This window comes from Gracilinanus agilis, chromosome 1 (genome assembly GCF_016433145.1).
Source record: "Gracilinanus agilis isolate LMUSP501 chromosome 1, AgileGrace, whole genome shotgun sequence".
In the NCBI taxonomy this organism is placed as follows: Eukaryota; Metazoa; Chordata; class Mammalia; order Didelphimorphia; family Didelphidae; genus Gracilinanus; species Gracilinanus agilis.
In genome coordinates, this window is record NC_058130.1 from 669,095,937 (window position 1) to 669,113,841 (window position 17,905).

The following is a 17,905-nucleotide window of genomic DNA, read 5'->3' on the forward strand; positions in this document are numbered from 1 at the left end:
AGTTAACAAGCCCTGCCAGGGCTGAGCCAGACACTGGAACAACATTTAGTGTGATAGGCTAGACATTTTCTCTACCCTATTCTTACATTTTCCTACTTTCACTCTTTCCACCTCTTTGTAAATAAAAGCTACTAAAAGTCATTTTGACTTGAACCATAATATTTTAAATTGGTGACCACCATATTACTTTAGAATTCTCATATTAGCATAAAAACCTAATTTTAAATTCTTACAGTAGAAAATTTAGAGGGTATGTACAGGCCTCTAAGGATATATATCCTAACCTTTTTCCACTTTATGGATTTTTCTAGTGTTTTGTGGAGTATATCCCTGCCCCATATTTTATCTGTACTCCAGGCAATCCTCTCCAATCCAAAAATGCTTCTTATGCTTAACATGCACAATTTTCTTATCACAATTGTGAAAGTTACCAACTCTGTCCTATTTTTTATAGAGGAAAAAACAGACAAAATCAGCCTAGCCAGGAAATACAAGTAGTATATGCTAGATTCAGAATTTGGACTGAGTTCTTATTTCCAATGCCTTGATTTTCCCCACTCTATTTTGTTGCCTTTATTCCTTTAGAAAGAAGGATAAGCTCTATGGTTTTGAGGGTTCCATAACCTATAGTTGAAACCCAATATGAGGATAAATAGCTTTTAATTCTAGATTTCTCATTGACTATCTTCTGGGCTCTTGAAAAGGTCAATTCTTCCTTTATAGACTTCAATTTATTCATTAAAAATGGGTGGGTTGAGCTACTTAATCATCCACATTTAGGACCCTTACAATTCCAAAATTCTGTGAAATCATTGGTATCTTGTTCAAGTATAAGATCATTCCTTACAATTCAATATTTTTAAGAAGAGCAGAATGTGCAGGTATATACTTTTAATGCCTGCTATGGAGTGGCTGACATTAGTGGATCATTCGAGCTTGGGTGTTTTGCACCAAAGCTTTGGTTTTTTCCAGTATTATTGTTGGACTTTAAGGAAAGATGAACTGTGCAGAATAGACACTTTTGAATTGTGGTTCTTGGGGGGGGGGCGAGAAGGGGAAGCTTTTGAGAGTCTCTACTAGCAAGGAGATAAAATTAATAACTACTTTGAGAAATTATTTCAGACTATTCACTGGAGAGTCAAATGAAGATGAAGCTTTAATACTTTGGCCACAAAATGAGAAAGATGGTGCTCATTGGAAAAGACTTTGAAGTTGGAAAAGATTGAAGGCAGAATAAGAGGACAGCAAAGATTGAAACTGATAGTGTCCTGTAAACAATGAAGTCAAAGTTGGACAGGTTTTAGAGGTAGTAGAGGATGGAAGGGCTTAGATAGAGTGCTATGGTCCTTGGGGTCACAAAGAGTCAGACACTGAATAACTGAACTACAGCAACATCAAGGCTAAGCCAATCAGGCATCCACGGCACCAGTACAGTGAACCTGTGGGAGTAGGAAGCCACCAGGATATATGAGAAGTTTTATTTGTCTGGTTTTTGAGGACAACCCTGAGAATGAGGAAAAAAGTAATACAAGGGTCTAATATGTTGACATTGTATATGTGTGAATAATGGGATCAGGTTCAGGGGGTGGCATTTAAGTACTTAAAAAGACATGAAATACAGGATTTCTTGTGGTGAAATGGAAGAGTGAACAGTGTTTATATTGGCTGCATAGCCAAAGGACTGGAGTTAAGGAAATAGTCAAGATGGAAGTTAAGGAAGTTTGTCCAAAGGCAAGGGTTTATGCTTCAAAAGCAAGAGGTGAATAGGAACCACATTTCAAGAGAAATTGAGGCTCAAATTTCCCAGCTTCCAATCTGTTACTCTATCTTTAAGGATTCATGAGATGAACTGGAATAGAACTGATTTTATATGTGTAACTTAAATCCTCTTTATCATATTCCTGGGCTATGGTAAAGTGAGCCCCAGAAATTCAGGATCATGTATTATACCTGCCACAACAAATTAATATTTAAAAAAACATACTTTAAGAATTCCTTTAACAAAATACTTCCAAACTTGTCCTAGAGAACATATGAAATTTAGAATGTGTTATTAATTATTGCCACAGTAAAAATAGAACTGAATTTTTGAGGGAAGACCTAGGTTTGAATACCAGCTCTACCACTTTTGACCTATGTGAATTCAAGCAAATCATTTTGCTTTCTTATATTTTGGTTTAATCATCTTTAAAAGGAAGACTAAATGGCTTCTAAAATCTATTCCAGTTCAAAAACTTAAAAATCCTATAATATTAATGCAAGAAATATATTTTGCACATGTGAAACAGCTTGATAACTACATCAAATAATAAAATAATTGTAACTAAATGAGAGTTAGTTGTTATATAGATAATTTTCCCCAAGGGTTAAAAATAACAGGGTGTGGCTATGCATCATTTTAAATTGTACATTGTAAAAACTCTCATTCTGAGACAAACTGGCGGAAGCCTCTCTTATATTAGCCATCTTCATAATAAGTTTTATAGTGAATTACTCAATCAACAAGCATTTAATGAACATTTATATGAGTCAGGCACTCTCTTAAGCACTGAAATAATTTTGAAAAAAATGTGTCTGACTACATTGTTATTTTGAAATAAATATAAAATGCCTTAAGATTATTTAAAGTACCTACTTATTTGTAGTTCCATTTCTTGAACCTAAACATGTACAAAATTCCTTAGACAATGATGAGAGCATTATCCAGTTCTGTGCAACACAGAATGAACTCCCAGGTGATTAATCCCAAAACCTACTTTCTCTCACAAAGCCTCCAGAAAATTAAGAAAACGATCAGGTTGTTTTTGAACAAAACAAATACCACCTAAAAAGAAAAGCGTCTATGTAAATATCTTAACTCAGCAGCTAAGTGGACTTCACTATAAAAAAGGTTACACTAGATTATTTCTGCTACTTGACCTATGAAATCTGTTCTTCTTTTGAAGAAATTGTATTAGGTTATTATTTTTCAATCTAAAATATTTCAGTTCATTGTTTATGGAAAATGTAAAATTTTAAAATTGTTTACTTTAAACTTTGTTTAAAAATAAAATGAATCCTAGTTTAAAAATAGAGATTTAGAGAATAATATATGCACAGGTTTTGAGGAATAGCTAAAAATCACTGTAGCATGTGATTACAAAAGAATATCACCAGTTCTTACTGTTTGTCCATCATTTTTAAAAAGGATCCACGACATCATGAGCCTGATGTCTTGACTGGAGAATGAATTGGATTTAAGAAAGGCAGAGTTGCACAAAGTAATCAGCCACTCCCTCTCTTCCAGAGTCATTGAAGTCCAGTGTCAAGACAGAAGTTGGGATGATTCACCATGGCCTGGATACAGTGGATGACCTTGCATGTCTGAACAAGCTCTAAGTGCTCTACCCCACCTGCTTTAGTCATCTTCATGACCACTGTAACAAGTTGTTCCCATCTGCCCATTCCACTGAGGGAAATCTTCACATGCTTGGGGTAGATAGCCCCTAAGTCACTGATGGGTTGGACACCTATTGGTTACCAACAATCCTGTTTAACTTATTTGCTGAGATGGTTTTGCCAATATATGTTGTAGTTTCTTGGAGCCACAAGTGAGTTTTGAATTAAAAGTGGACATCAAAGATGGATGAGTAGCTCTGAAAATTACTCAATGAATCTTCACATCAGAGATCACTATAAATAAGAAAAACTCAGAGAAGCATGAGAAGGCTGATAAGACCCAATACCAAATGAAGTAAATAGAACCTGAAAAATATTATAACCGTGCACCATAACAATGTACTCAGGGGAAAAAACCAAATAAAAATAAAATGAAACCTTATTTAATTATGATCGATCTTGGATCTTGTGAAGAAATGAAGAAAAAAACACACTACTCTTCCTCTCTTATATAAGGAGAATTGAAGGTGGGGAACACTTTGTATACTCTCTAACTTGGTTGATATGTTGCCTAATTTGCCTAAATGATTTTATTTTGTTATTTTTTTATTCTTTCTTATGAGTTAGCTCTCTGGGACGAAGAGGAAAAAGGTACGAATTTGGAAATGAAGTTCTATAAAATTAACATATATATATATGTATATATATATATATCAATAAAATTGAAAATAGAGAAATAAAGATAAAGAAATAAAGAAAAATTATTTTCACATATTTAGAGCACAGTCATTATGAAGATTATTATGGAACCTTTTGGTTCCATTGTCAATCAATAAGCATTTATTAAGTGTCTATTATGCTAAGCCCTGGTGATATGGAAAAAAAAGAGTCTCTACTTTTAATGTATTCACAATCTAATAGGGGAGAAAGCACACTAAATAACTATGTAAAAATGATATGGTCAAGATAAGTTACAGAAAATCAACAGATGTAAAGCAATAATAATAATAATAATAATAATAATAACTAGCATTTATTGAGTTCTAATTATGTCAGCCACTGTCCAAAGTGCTTTACAAATATTCTGTCATTTGATCCTCNATATATATATATACACACATATATAGACACATTTTACATGTTACACTTTTATACAATACATATACACATACACAAATGTGTTTATATATCTTTATTATGCGATGAACACACATATCAGTAAATTGCTATTTTTAAGTACTTTTTATGAGCCAAAGATACAAAGAAAGGTAAGCAACCCTTATCCTCAAGGATCTGATATTTGAATGGAGGAATACAATATACAAAAAGATTCTTGGGAAGGGGCAAATAGAGAACATAGGAGCCTTTTTTAAATGGAAGTTCTGAAAGGAATTCTCTACCCTCCAATGAGGAGAGTCCCTAGGGGCAGAGGGTCCCGACAAGGTATGAATGAAGGCTAAACTGTTCTTTCCAACATGAAGGGGGTCCTGGGACATGATAGAGAAATCTAGAGGAGTATGCATATGGAGTGTGTGTGTGTGTCTGTGTGTCTGTGTCTGTGTGTCTGTGTGTGTGTGTGTGTACATCTGTGTGGGAAAATGCTTCATGTTTGAGGACTCGGGGCATTCTCAAGAAAAAGTCTTTCAATGCATAGCTTATGGATTTGTGTAACTTGAGGCTAAGGTACTGTGGCCACACCTCCATCTTGATCCAAAAAGAAACTGATTTATCCAAAGTCTGCACTCAGGTAGATTTTGTAAGCTTAACAGAAACTAGGTAATCAACATACTCTGGGTTTCTATTTTCTCCATTTCACCTCAAACAATGTAACATACACACTGTGACTTTGTACAAAGTAAAACATTAGAAGTAGTTTTGAACTCCATTGGGTTGAGGTTCCTGGCAGGGACAGGTGATTGGATGAAATGTTCTAAGACTGCTAAAGTCCTAAACAATGAGACCTCAATGCCATCCTCATCTGGAGGATGTCCTAGCCACAGATTCCTTTATTTAATTAATTAAAATTGTCCTAGCCAAGGATTCCTTTATTTAATTAACTTAAAAGATTTTTCAAGATAGCATGCTAATTCAACTTTCAATAATCATTTTCTGATATTTTGTGATCCATGTTCTCTCATCTCTCCTCCCTCCGAAAGATGGCAGATAATATGATGTAGATTGTTACTTTAAATTTTTCATTTTTTTTCAGTTACATGTAGAAACAATTGTTGACAATTCATTTCTAACATTTTAGGGTTCATGTTTTCTCTCTCCCTCCCTTCCTCCTCTCTCATAGGCAGTAAATAGTTTGATATAGGTTGTACCAATGCTTTCATGCAAAACATATTACCACATATTTCATTCTATGACAGAAGACATTTCGCACAATAAAATAAGACACTGATGGAGAAAATAAAGTGGAAGATGCCATGTTTTGTTCTGAAGTCAGACTCCAACAGTTCTTTCTTTGGTTGTGGGTAGCATTTTTCATCATGGGTCCCTTATGGACATCTTAATAATTGGTTTTGTTGATAATAGTTTAGTCCATCACACTTGATCATTATATAATATTTCTATTACTGTATACATTATTGTCCAGTTTATGCTTACTTCACTTTGTAGAAGTCCATATAAGTCTTTCCAAGGTTTTTCTGAACTCCTCCTGGTTTTCTTTAGTTATGATGAAATAGTATTCTATTACAACCATATATCATAACTTATTCAACCATTATGTAAGAGATGGACAATCCCTCAGTTCTATAAAGACTGTTAGTGTGTTTTTATACATTACACATTTCTGTGTTCATCATATTGTGAAAGAAGACAAATATTTGTATGATAATATTTTTATAACCCAGATTAAAATGTTTACCATCTCCAAAAGGTGGGGAGGGAAGGAATGGGAGAAGACAATTTGGATCGTATAATTTCAGGAAATGTATATTAGAAAATAAAATATCTTTGAATTAAAAAAAGACACATCACTTACATGAGAGACAAATTCATGGAGGAATTAAAGTATAAAATGTTTTGCTTAAATGTGCATTCAGACTCCACTAATTCCTTTTATGGTAGCAGATAAACCTTTGGTCATGAATACCTTGAAGTTGTGCTACATCCTTGTATTGTTGATAATAGTTGTCTTTCATGATCTTATTTTATTGTTATGACTGTGTACAACATTCTCCTAGTTCTGCTCACTTCATTTTTCATCACTTCATATGAGTATTTTCAGGGGTTTTTTTTGTTATCATCTTATTTGTCAGTTCTTATGGCACAACAATATTCCATTTTAATACATAACACAACTTATTCAGCCTTTTTCAAATTGATGGACGTAAAATGTAAGAATTAAAATTTAGTTATTATAGTTATATCTTAAAACTATGTGGCCGCCAGGAATCAACAATTCAGGTTGATTCCGTAATTAAATCAGACCCAAGTCAGCATCGGGTTGAGGAGTTTATTTACAATCAGGAAGGTAAGTAGGGATAAAGAGAAGAGGGAGGTTAGAAGTCTAAATAAATGAAGCTGTAAGCCACAAAGTTCTAGTTCTTTGCCACCACAAAAAGAACTGTTATAAATATTTCTGTACAAGGCATCTCTTAGGGATACAGATTTTGTAGTGGTATTGCTGGGTCAAAGGTTATGCATAGTTTTATGGCCCTTTGGGCATGGTTCCAAATGACTCTAGAATGGCTGTATCAGTTCACTATCCCTTAAACAAGGGTTCTTAAACATTCTTTTGGATCCTGAGCCCTATTGGTAGTCTAGTAAAGCCTATGGACACCTTCTCCAAATAATGGATCTTAAACAGAAGAAATAAAATACAGCAGATTAAAAAAGAAACCAACTATAATAAAATATTTATCCAAGAAAATATACCTGGCACTTATATAACATTCTAGAATTGCAAAGAACTTTACAAATATCTAATTTCATCCTAACAAAAATCATGGTAGATAGGTGCTATTATATCCCCTCCCCCTTTTTTACATATGAGGAAACTGAAATAATCAGAGGTTAATTGATTTGCCCAGGGTCACCTAGATAGTAAGTACCTTTAACTTGGATCTTCTTTTTTTTTTTTTTTTAAACCCTTACCTTCTGTCTTGGAATCAATAAGGCAGAAGAGTGGTAAGGGCTAGGCAATAGGGGTTAAGTGACTTGCCCAGGGTCACACAGCTGGGAAGTGTCTGAACCCAGATTTGAATCTAGAACCTCTTGCCTCTAGACCTGGCTCTCAATCCACTGAGCTACCCAAACTTGGATCTTCTTGACTCCAGGTCTAGCACTTTCACCACTGTACTACTCAGTTGCCACTACAGAATCGCTTACAAAAGCAAATGAAATTCAGACTGGCACTGTTTAGAAGATGATGCAAATAAAGAGTGAATAGCTATGAAACACAGACTGTTGCCCAACACTTTTCACAACTGCTTAGTGATACTTGAGAGAATCATAGAATCCCAGACTTAAAAGGATTTTTGAGGTCATTTAGCCTAATTATCTGTCTGCTACATAAATCTCTTCTGTAATATCTCTGTGAAGTGGTTGGCAAGCACACATGGAGTCCAAAGACAATCTGAGCAAATGGACATTGAGAGTAAGTTTCCTACATAAAATAAAGATAAAGACTCAACCTATGTTTTCCTTGGAATAGGGACCCCTTGGAGGAGGAATGGATGTAGGCCTATGAATGCAGACCTTTTCTACAATGTATAGTCTTAGAGAGTTGCCTGGGCTACTGGGAGTTTAAAGAACTGCTTAGTATCAAACAGTTAACATGAGTCAGAATGTTCTACATATGCTCAGTATATGTGTTTTAATTCATGAAAGTCAGTACAGTATGCGGCCAAAAGCATCCATACCCCTTTTAGGGTTCTAAACTGGCTTGAAGAGTTTAATCTGTAAAACGTTGCCAAACATATTTTATTAAAATACTGCCTTACAATGTGACAGTTTGGACCTTATTCTTGTCTTTTCATGAGCTTCTCTTGGATGACTGCCCATTGGATGTGATTTCAAGGGCTCCAGGAAATCCCCTACTTTCAGCTTCTAAGACAGTTCTAAATTTCCTTTTCTTCTCAAATCATACTCTCTTCAGCCATTTTACCACTAAGACTTTGACCATAGTTAAAAGAACACTTTCAGCTTGGGAACATGCATCCTGACTAGTGATTGTTTCATGTGATTCATTATTTCTACACAGACCAGTTACTTTTCACTTTATTCTCTGAAAGATGTTTTACCTCCACATGAATAGAGTAGGTTTATTCTTTTCCTCTGAGCTTCCTCCCCTATTTTATAATTCAAGTAGTGTATTTTTTCCTGTCATTTTTATACTAGTCCTAAACAAGTAAATTCCACTATGGTTCCATTCTCCACACTGGAAACCACTGAAGCCACAATAATTCTTCTTGGTAATCACTCACGTTTTTGCATGACTTCTTCCATTAGGCACAAATTTATTAAAGTGTAATAATACAATTTACTTTGTATAAGCATCTCTGGTGCTTTAGCACAGGAAATGTCCCACAATACATTACATAGTTTGTAATAAATGCCTTTTCATTCATTTGTTCAATCATTTTTTCATATATCCATTCCCCCTAATGCCTGAAATTCTACTATAGACTTTGGTTTCTTTGACTTGGGTCATTGATTCATATTAAATATAAATTTCCCTGCGTGAAATGATACCTTTTGTTATTAATCATTTACACTTCATCATGAAGGATTTTTGCATGTCTTTATTGGAAAAGAGAGTCTGAGAAATATTTGTGAAAGTGGTTCATCATGTCTATAATACACTCTTTTCTTACCTTAATTTCTCAGATTCCCTAGGATTCTTAGAACACAATTTAGATGCTTCTTTCTTGTATAAACATCCATTTCTGTTTTTGATTATTAGAATTCTTTCCCTATTAAAAGTACTTTTCAAAACTACAAGTATGCTTTAAAATTAATTTATTTTTTGTTACATGCAGAAGTAATTTTGACAATTGTTTTCTGACATTGTAGGATTCATATTTCCTCCTTCCCTCCTCCACCTTCCAAAGGAGGTAAATCGTTTGATATAGGTTATACCAGTACTTTCATGCAATACATATTTCTATGCTTCTCATGTCATGATAGAAGACACACATAACACATACAAAAAGAAATCTCATGAAGGAAATAAAGGGGAAGATGGCATGCTTTGATCTGTACTCAGACAGAAACGGTTCCTTTTTTAGCTCTGGATAGCATTTTCATCATGAGTTCTTTGGGGTTATCTTGGAAACTTGTTTTGCTGACCGTGGTTTAGTTTAGTTCTTCACAGTTGTTTATCATATAATAGTTCTGCTGCTGTATGTATTATTCTCCTGGTTCTGCTTTCTCCACTTTGCATCAAATTATAAATATGCTTTGTATTTCTTTATCTCTGAATATTTTATATTCCCACCACTAGAATAAAAGCTGATTCAGGTCAGTGGCTGCTTGTTTATTTTTCTTTTGATTTTTTTTTTTTTTGCATCTACAGTACCTAGTACAATGTCTTGCTCATGTACTTAAAAGGCTTATAAAATTGAATTGAAGGACAACTAGAAGGTTGAAGATACTTATGATCTTACCAAATTAGAAAAAGTTGTAGGAATTGGGGCAGTTTATGCTGGAGAAGAGAAGATGTAGGGAACACATGATAGTTGGTTTTATGTTGTGTTGTCTTGCATTCTTAATTCTTATTTTAATTATACAAACTACTGTCATGCAGAAGGAAGATATTTTTATTTGCTTTCTCATTTTGTTTTTGTTTTTACTAGACTCCTCTAGAAATAAGAATAATAAGTGGAAGCTACAGGAAAAAATATTTAGTTCGGATGTAGGAAGAATGTGCTAATAATTCAAACTTCACCAAAGTATTAGAGTTGGTGGCAGTTTCCCATCATTGGAGGTCTTTATTCAAAGGCTTCATATTTACTTGCTAGGTTTAGAGGAGGGTTTTGTAAAAATTACACTAGATGATCTCTGAGGTGCTTTTGAGTTTTAACATCCTGAGCAGTTGTTTATGGGGCTGGGATGCTGAAGTAGTAGGAAGGAAGCAACACTGAAGGAAAGGATGGTAATGAGTAGGAGCTAATAGTCCCAAGTCAAACTTTTCCTATTTCATAATTTTTCTGAGGGTTACCTCCTTATCGCTGTGAGTGTTGCACCCTTTGAAAATATAATTAATTCTAGCTTTTTATGTACTGCCTTAGATATTACAAAGATATAATTCTGTCAAATTTTATGGTTGTAGTTAACTAGCCAGCATTTGCTGAGTTATGTTTATGTATGGGGGTGGGAAACAGATAAGAAAAATATGCCTTTGGAAAATCCATGACCTCAAAATGACCAACCATGTTTAACATGAAAAGAAGTCCTTTAGCTTCTAGATACTTTTTATTTATTTTTAAACCCTTAACTTCTATCTTAGAATCAATACTGTGTATTGGTTTGAAGGCAGAAGAGAGGTAAGGGCTAGGCAATGGGGGTTAAGTGACTTGTCCACTGTCACACAGCCAGGAAGTATCTGAAACCAGATTTGAACCCAGGACCTCATGTCTCCGGGGCTGGCTCTCAATCCACTGAACCACCCAGCTGTCCCACAGATTCTTTTAAAAACTAGAATCAAACTAAATTGAACCATTGATGAGAAATACTTATTGGCTTTTGGCAGTTTTCCAGGAAATTTTTAAAGGGAAATGATGATATTTCAGAAGTGAATGACTTGGTTTTATCAATGGCAAATACCGTTTGTGTAGTCTATGGTAAGGAAGGAAGTATAGAATATTAGAGTTTGGAAGGGACCTTGGAGATCAACTCCAGTTACACTTTTTAGAGGATAAATCTAATAGAGATTTAGAGATAAATCATAGGAGAGAGATGACAAAAGGTTCCACAACTAGCTGGGGGCAGAAGTGGGGTTAGAACTCTAATCTCTCAGCTCTTAATCTATGGTATTCATTATATATGTATATGCACACATGAACATATCCAGATTTGTCTTTTGTTTATATTTCAAACTAAGTAAATATAGACGAGAGAAGGAATCTAGGAAGAACATGACACCTAGTACTAAACATTCATAATATTCTGAAAATTGAGCCAAAAAAGCAATGACTGAGTATCTAGGCACGGTTCATGTGTAGATCCAATAGAATATAAAGCATAAGGTCATATGGGGATGTATTTATTGCTCTGTCATAAGCCATAAAATGACTGCCTTTAAATCTGGAAAACCTTTCATGAGAATCTCCTAATTGATGGAGAAAATGTAGAAATGATAGTATGTATGCATGCATGAGAAGCAGAGCTGATGAGAGAGCATTCCCCCTACCAAACGGATTCGCTCTCCAACATACATACTCACACACAAATACACATATACCCATATGCATATAATGTATGTGTGTAAATATATTATATATACATATATTAATCACAGTGTACATGGGTTGTATATTATATGATTTTAAAACAATTTCCTCTTTCCTTTTCCTTAAAGACTGGGGATGAGGGGTAGTGTAGCCTCTTTGAGTATTGATTGATGGTAATGATAGGAATATCCCCACTATACCAGTGCAGGGATATCAGCCACAGATGATAAATCAATTCTGTGCTTCTCTCTGAGTTCCTTGGAGAGGGCTGACATTCTTTCCCAAAGCATACAATTCATTTTAGGCATGTCTAACAAAGCATGATTGAGTTCCCCAGTTCCATCTTTGTGCTTTTCTCATTGCCCTCTTTCTTCTGGGTGGTCTCCTGTACTATAACATATTCATAATCATGGTTGCTTTTTTTTTTATAATTTGGATAAGATCCAACTTGCCTCAGTATATACCACAGAACACTGGAACTAAGGGTGTGGGTAGCAGCAAGGGGGAAGAGTAAGAAAGGAAAAACTGAAAATTATGTGTGTATTCAAAAAATAGTAATGAAAAAAGATGGATCTCAAAGCCTAGATGAAACTCCCAGGCATTGGGAAAACTTGGCACCCAACGAAATGTTTTAAGTCTCACAAAACAGGATATATCTGACTTGGGTCTGGACCAATTGTGCCGGTATAGGCTTTAAATAATGGCAAAGGAAATTCTTTTACAATTGTATTATATTATGAATAGTCCTTGCCCCAAGCTACTCTATAAATAACAAAATTTCAGGTATTTAATTTTCGCAGGAAATCAGAATCATCATTTAACCAAGTCAGATAAAAAAAGTATGAGATGAATTTCTCTCTATACCCAGAAGGGAATTAGCAAAGTATCCTCCCAGCAGCAAAAGGAAGGAGAGAAAAGAAATCACCTTTTAATCTTGAAATATAGCAGGTATAGAAAGAAATCTATCATTCAAAAAGTCAAGGGACATTTATTAAGCATGTACTCTACTATGTCCTGTGGATACAAAGACATAAGGAAAATAATTTCCTTGCCTTAATGAACTTATATTCTAGTAGGAGGATACAACGTGAACAAATACTAGTATATATAAAAAATACTATTAATGTATAGTCAGCACAAATATAAGATAATGGGGGATACTTGAGGGTGAGAAATCAGAACAGGTTTCATTTTGGAGAAGACACTAAGAGATATAAAGAATATAAAGGATTTTAAGAGGAAGAATTAAGGTGAGTGATAGAGTACTATGCATGAGAACCATAAGAGAATAAAAGAGAATTTGGCTAGACTGTAAAACTTGTGAAAGCATGTATAATCAGTTTTAAAAGATAAGTTGAAGTCAGATTGTGAAGAATGCTAAACAGTAGAGTTTAAATCTGACTCTAAAAAGAAAAGGGAGCCACTGGAGTTTATTGAGCAGGGTAGTGGCATAATCAGACCTATGTTTTAAGAAGATCACTTTGTCAGTTTAGTAAAGAAATTGATTTGAAGTCACAAAATCTCTGAATTAGAAGCAACCTCAAAACTCACCCAATTTGACCTAAACATGAAAGGGCATCATCTTTAATATACTCTCAACAAGTCCAGGGTCTATTATAAATCTGGCCTCAGATTCTTCATCTATCAGATCTTAAAGTTGAGGTAGATAATCACCAAGATTCTTATAGCTCTAAATTCTATGATCCTATGACCAATTTTAGTTCTCTGAGGTCACTTCTCTAGCCATTATATAATTACATATCTAAGAGAAAGAGACACTATCACTCTTTCCTGTTTTAATTCATTCATCAAAATAGTACAGTGTTCAAGGTACAATGCTAAGTACCAAAAGAAATACAAAGATAAGAAGAAAACTTCTACACTGAATTGACCTAAATGCTGCAAACTGGGAGTGATTCATGAATGTATGTTCCCAAGTGAAATGGCCTGGGGTGGGGACGCTATTGAGTAGGATGAGAGGGCAACAAATTATCAATTAATGTATACCTTTTAAAATAAATTTATTTATTCATTTATTTTAAAGTATTTTTCCATGTTTCCATGATTCATTTTCTTTCTCTCCCCTCTTCCCTCCTATCTCCCAGAGCTGGCAAGCAATTCCTCTGGGTTGTACAAATGTTATCTCTTGATATACCTATTTCCATATTATTCATTTTTGCTATAGAGAGATTTTTTTAAAGCCTAAACCCTAAATCACATACCCATGTATACATGTAATAAATGATGTCACATGTTTCACTTTTGCATTTTTACTCCCATAGTTCTTTCTCTCAATGTGGATAACATTCATTTCTCATAAGTCCTTCAGAAGTCTCCTGGCTTTTTGCATTGCTACTAGTAGCAAAAACCATTACGTTGGATTTTCCCACAATGTTTCAATTCCTGTGTACATTGTTCTTCTGATTCTGCTCATTTCACTTTGTATCAATTCATTGAGGTTCTCCCAGTTCATATAGAAATCCTCCTGTTCATCATTCCTTATAGAATAGTATGCCATCACCATCAGATACCAAAATTTGTTCAGCCATTCCTCAATCGAGAAACTATCCTTCATTTTCCAATTTTTTGCCACCACAAAGAGCATGACTATTAATATTTTTGGACAAGTATTTTTCCTTATTATCTCTTTGGTATGCAAACCTAATAATGGCATTGCTGGATCAAAGAGCATATATTCTTTTAAAGCCTTTTGTACATAATTCCAAATTGCTTTCCAGAATGGCTGGATCAATTCACAACTCTACCAGCAATGTATTAGTGTTTCAATTTACCACAATCACTCCAACATTTATTATTTTACTTTACTGTCATATTGGCCAATCTGCTAGGTGTGATGTGGTACCTTAGCATTGTTTTCATTTGCATTTCTCTAATTATGAGAGATTTAGAACATTTTTATGTGATTATTGATAGTTTTGATTTCTTTATCTGAAAACTGTTTTCCAATTCTCCCAGCAGTTTTTGACTAATCACGGGTTTTTCAAAAGATAGGATCCTTGGGTTTGTCAAACATTATCTTGCTACTGTCCTTTATTCCAAGTCTATTTCATTAATCCACCCTTCTATCTCTAAACCAGTACCATACAGTTCTGATGATCACTGCTTTATAGTATAGTTTGAGATCTGGTAACTCCTAGGCCTCCATTTTGTCATTTTTTTCATTATTTCTCTTGATATTATTGATCTTTAGTTCTTCCAGATGAACCTTGTAAGATTTTTTTTCCAATTCTATAAAAAAATGTTTTGGTATTTTGATAGGCATAGAGCACTGAATAAGTAAGTTAATTTAGGTAGGATTGTCATTGTTATTATATTAGCTTGTCATACCCATGAGCAATTGATGTTTTTCTAATTGTTTAGATTTTTCCAATTGGTTAGTTTTATTCGTGTGAGAGTGTTTTGTAGTTATGTTCATATAATTCCTGAATTTGTCTTGGCAAGTATCCTAGGTATTTTATCTTGTCTAGAGTAATTTTCAATGGAGTTCCTAACTCTTACTGCTGGGTTTTGTTGGAAACATATAGGAATGTTGATGATTTATGTGGGTTTATTTTGTACCCTGCAATTTTGCTAAAGTTATTGATTGTTTCTAAAAGTTTTTTAGTTGATTTTCTTGGATTCTCTAGGTATACCATCATGTCATCTACAAAGAGTGATAGTTCGGTTTCCTCATTGCCTACTTGTTCCCTTGAGTTTCTTTTTCTTCTCTAATTGCTACTGCTAGCATTTCTAGAACCATATTAAATAGTAGTGGTGATGATGGACATCCCTGCTTCACTCATATTCTTATTGGGAAGGCATCTAACTTATTCCCATTACAGATGATACTTGCTGATGGTTTTAAATAAATATTGTTTACTATTTTGAGGAAAGGCTCTTCTATTCCTATACTTACTAGTGTTTTCAATAGGAATGAGTGTTGTATTTTGTCAAAGGCTGGTTCTGCATCTATTGAGATAATCATGTGATTCCTATTCATTTAGTTGTTGATATGGTCAATTATGAAGATGGTTTTCCTAATAGTAAACCATCCTTGCATTCCTGGTATAAATCCCACCTGGTCATAGTGAATAATCCTTGTGATAACTTGCTGTAGTCTTTTAGTTAGTATTTTATTTAATATTTCATTAAGCATATTGGTCTATTGTTTTCCTTCTCTATTTTTGGTCTTCCTGACTTGGGAATTAGTATCATATTTGTAACATAAAAAGAATTTGGTAAGACTCCTTCTTTGCTTATTTTGTCAAATAGTTTATAGAGTATTGGGATTAACTGATCTTTAAATCTGTGATAGAATTCACTTGTTAATCTGACATTGTGGTTTTTTTTCCTTAGGCTTGTTCAATTTCTTTTTCTTATGTGAGATTATTTAAGTATTTTATTTTGTCTTCTGTTAATCTAGGCAACTTATATTTTTATAAATATTTATTTGTTTCACCCAGATTGCCATTTTATTGCCATATAATTGGGAAAAAATAGTTCTTAATAATTACCTTAATTTTCTTTTCATTAGTGGTGAGATCCAACTTTTCATTCATAATACTCTTAATTTAGTTCTCTTCTTACTTTGTCTTAATTACAATAACCACTACTTTATCCGTTTTACTTTTTTCCAAAATACCAGCTCCTAGTCTTATTTATTAGTTCAATAGTTTTTTTTTCAATTTTAATAATTTCTCCTTTATCTGAGGGTTTTTATTCATTCTTTTTCTAGCTTTTTTAGCTGCATGCCCAATTTATTAATCTCCTCTTTCTCTTTTTTGTTAATATGGGCACTTAGGAATATAAATTTTCTCCTGAGTAGTGCTTTTGCAGTATCCTAAAAAATGTTGATATGTTATTTCCTCATGGTCACTCTCTTCAATGAAATCATTAATTGTTTCTATGATTTGTTCTTTAACCAAGGAGTTTTGAAGAATCACATTATTTATTTTCCAATCAATTTTTGATTTGACTTTCCACATATCCTTGGTAATTATAATTTTTATTGCATTATGATCTAAAGAAGTTATATTTGTTATTTCTGCTTTTCTGCCTTTGTTTGCAATGTTTTTATGCCCTACTACATGGTCAGTCTTAGTGAATGTACCATGTGCTGCTGAAAGGAAGCTATATTCCTTTTTTATCCCTATTTCTTTTTCCTCATATATCTATTAACTCTAATTTTTCTAAAATTTCATTCACATCTCCTACTTCTTTCTTATTTATTTTTTGGTTTGATTTATCTAGGTCTGAAAAAGAAAGATTGAGGCCTTCTACTAGTATAGTTTTACTATCAATTTTCTCCTTAAGCTCCAATAGTTTCTCCTTTAAAAATTTGGATGCTGTACTATTTGGTGCATACATACTGAGTACAGATATTTCTTCATTGTCTGTACTGCCTTTTATCAGGATATAATTACCTTCCTCATCTCTTTTAATCAGATCTATTTTTACTTTGTCAGATGTCATGATTGTGACTCCTGTGTTCTTTTACTCAATTGATACCTAATATATTCTGCTCAAACCTCTTATATTTACCCTGTGTGTGTCTACTTGCCTCATGTGTGTTTCTTGTAGACAACATAGATTTTGGTTTTTAATTCATTCTGCTATCTGCTTAGTTTTTATGCATGAGTTCATCCTATTCACATTCAGAGTTATGTTTACCATCCGTGTATACCACATAATTTTGATTTCCTCTTTTAGTCCTGTTGGAAGCAAATTTCTATCTCAATTATGTCTCTCTTTTTTTAACTTCATCTTTCAGTGATCTGAAAGTCAAAGACCACTGAGTAAATTTAGGTAGAGATAAGCCCTCAGAGAAAGAAAGTTAAATCAAAGAACCAGAAAGACAGGAAACTGATTCTACAGGCACTGGCCCCTGGGCAGCCCAGGCAAATTAAGAAACTATGGTTGGTTCCTGAGACATGAATTGTGAGAGCTAGTAGGTGGAGAAAGGAGCTTATAAGTGGAGACCAAGGGTTTTTTGGAGTCTTCTGGTTGGATTGTGGAGAGGAGAAGGAAGAAGTTGGAGGTTAGCCATAGACCCATCATGGCGGCCAATAGATTAGCAAGCTAAGTTTCTTTCTACCTCTTTCCTACCTTTTCCTCTCTTTACTACT